A 3,292-nucleotide genomic window follows, 5' to 3' on the forward strand; every position below is an offset into this window, starting at 1 on the left:
GCTGCCAGAACAAGTGGAACCTGACCTTGCAGTCTTATTGCAAACCTATAGACAAGTGTTTGATGTTTCCAGTGGTTTACCCCCTCCCCGGCTGCATGACCACTCTATTCCTTTATTGGAGGGATCAAACCCCGTCAAGGTTAAGCCTTATCGGTATCCTCACAGCCAAAAAGCTCAAATAGAAAAAATGATTCAAGAAATACTGAATGAAGGGCTTATCCAGCCAAGAACGAGTTCATTTTCATCACCAATTATTCTTGTGAAGAAAACGGATGGAACATGACGATTTTGCACGGATTATAGGGCTCTTAATGCTCTAACCATTAAGGATAGTTTTCCCATTCCAACAGTAGATGAGTTAATTGATGAACTACATGGAGCCACTCATTTCTCTAAACTTGACCTGAGGTCCGGATATCATCAGATACTGGTGAAACCTGAACACAGGTATAAAACATCTTTTCGTACTCATCAAGGCCATTATGAATGGCTAGTCATGCCATTTGGCCTCACTAATGCCCCTGCTACTTTCCAAAGTTTAATGAATCACATTTTCCAAGGGTTACTGAGAAAATTTGTGTTAGTATTCTTTGATGACATATTGGTTTATAGCCTTGATTGGTCCTCTCACTTACAACACCTAGTGACTGTTTTGCAAGTCTTACAGAAGGAGCAACTCTTTGCCAAACTATCCAAATGTTCATTTGGTGCCACCAACATTGACTACCTTGGTCACACTATATCCAATGATGGTATTGCAATGGAGAAAGATAAAATATGTGTTGTGAATGACTGGCCAAAACCAACATCTCTCAAGTTATTGGGAGGTTTCTTAGGCCTCACAGGATACTACAGACAGTTTATCAGGAATTACGCCTCTTTGGCAGCCCCGCTAACAGATATGCTCAAGAAAGATAATTTTAAGTGGACAACTACAGCAGAGGAAGCATTTGCGAAACTGAAAGTAGCTCTTACCTCCTCACCAATATTAGCACTACCCAACTTTACTCAACCCTTCACTCTGGAAACATATGCATATATGGATTTCATCATAGGCCTTCCTCCTTCACAAGCTTTTACTGCTATTATGGTTATTGTGGATAGGTTATCCAAGTTTGGCCACTTCATTCCGATGAGGTATGATTTCAACAACAAACAAGTGGCAAACGCATTCATCAACAATGTGGTGAAATTGCATGGCATTCCAAAATCCATAGTGTCAGACCGAGATAAGATTTTTATGAGTTCCTTCTGGAAACAACTCTGGAAGTTACAGGGTACTACTTTGGCCATGAGCTCGACTTATCATCCACAAACAGATGGCCAAAGTGAGGTTCTTAACAAAAACTTAGAAATGTACCTTAGGTGTTTTTCCTTCAACAACCCTAGCCAATGGTCTAAGCTTCTTCCTTGGGCTCAATATTGGTATAATACTAGTCAACACAGCAGCATTGGCATGCCTCCTTATAAAGCACTTTACGGTCGGAATCCACCTACACTAATTAAGTACCAGTTGGATGCGCATGACTCACCTACTGTCCAAGCTAATCTGTTGCAGCGAGATAAAGTACTAGAGCAAGTGAAACTTAGCTTACTTAGAGCTCAGAATTATATGAAACAATATGCCAACAAGAAAGGTCGATCCATTGACTTTCAAGTGGGAGACTTGGTCCTGGTTAAGCTACAACCAAACAAGCAACAAATGGTGGCAAAGAGACTTAACCAGAAACTGGGATTGAAATACTTTGGACATTTTTCGATACTAGCTAAGGTAGGTACAATAGCATATAGGCTACAACTACCTGATGACGCAAAGATTCACTCAGTTTTCCATGCCTCTATGCTCAAAAAATTTAGAGGACAACATCACGATCCTTACATTCCTTTACAAAAATGGAAATTGGGTCATGGCCCAATACTACTACCATGGAAGGTGTTAGCATCAAGAACCTTGTTGCGAGGACAATTGAAGATTCCGCAAGTGCTAATCCATTGGCAAAATACTCCTCCTCATGCTGCTACTTGGGAAAATGTCTCAAACATAGAAGAAGCTTTTCTATCATTCAACCTTAAGAACAAGGTTGCTTCCAATGGGGAGGGAATTGTTACGGGCAAAAGGGACAAAAAAGAAAAAAAGAAATAAAGAGCAGGGGTTTTTGGTAAATGGCCAGATAGTAAGAGAAACTTTACACGTGGATAAGGATACACGCACGGAGGCCATTAAGAGAAGCAACAGAATGCGCATAGCCAATAAGAGGCTTGCAGGGTATGAGCTAGGGGACAAACATGATTTGGGTATGACCTTTCTCTCTCTGACATTCTTCTTTTCCCTGAATCATTCTTTCCTTAATCAACCTTTGAATATCCCTCATTCCCTTGCAGGCTGACTCTGTAGCCATTCATACATTTACCGACTTGTTCCATCACATTCTAGCAATGTTGTTATCTTTTAATATTGATCTAATTCTGAATCTTTGTTACTGGTTGCGTTGTTAGTTGAATACTTTTTTTTTCAATATATATCATCACACCATCACACTCCTTTTCTTTTTATTATGATTGGTATAAGGGTTAATTGGTCTTATGAGGGAGGTTGTAAAAAAAAGTAATTGCTGACAAAATTGGGAAAAAATAATGTAAAGGTTCTACACTATGCAGACAATATCATCATTTTTAGGTATTAAGAGAAATGTTGAGGTTGTGAAAAGTGTTATGAAGTGCTATAAAATGATGTCAATCTTGAAAGTAAACTTCTCTAAGTTTTTTTTTGGACTAGAACAGGCAACATAAGACAATATGCTAGTATTCTACATTGTAGAATGTTATTCTTTTAGTTTGTCCACTTGGATATACAATTGGAGCCAATACAAAGAGAGTAGATACTTGAAATACAATTATCCAAAAATAAAATTAAGTTGAAATATAAGATGTTGTCTTGAGCTAGTAGGTTACACTTAGCACAATTAATGTTAAGTTATGGGTAATACTTCTAGTTATTACTTACAGATTATTCAATATATAATATTGTTGATGAAAATATATAACATAGTTGATAGAAACATTTATATATATATATATATATATATATATATATATCCTATTTACATACGAATTTATTTTTATATGTAATCCGTCAATAAAGTTTAATTTGTGACAATTTAGAATTTTATCCATGAATATGTTTCGTTAGAGAAATTGATTTTTTTAGTGTCTTTTAAATCAAATCAAAATTAAGAAGTGTGAAAAGATTTTAATAATTTACTAATGACATTTGTTGTATATGAAGAGTGAT

This window comes from Phaseolus vulgaris, chromosome 8, assembly GCF_051622355.1.
Source record: "Phaseolus vulgaris cultivar YP4 chromosome 8, ASM5162235v1, whole genome shotgun sequence".
Taxonomy (NCBI): Eukaryota; Viridiplantae; Streptophyta; class Magnoliopsida; order Fabales; family Fabaceae; genus Phaseolus; species Phaseolus vulgaris.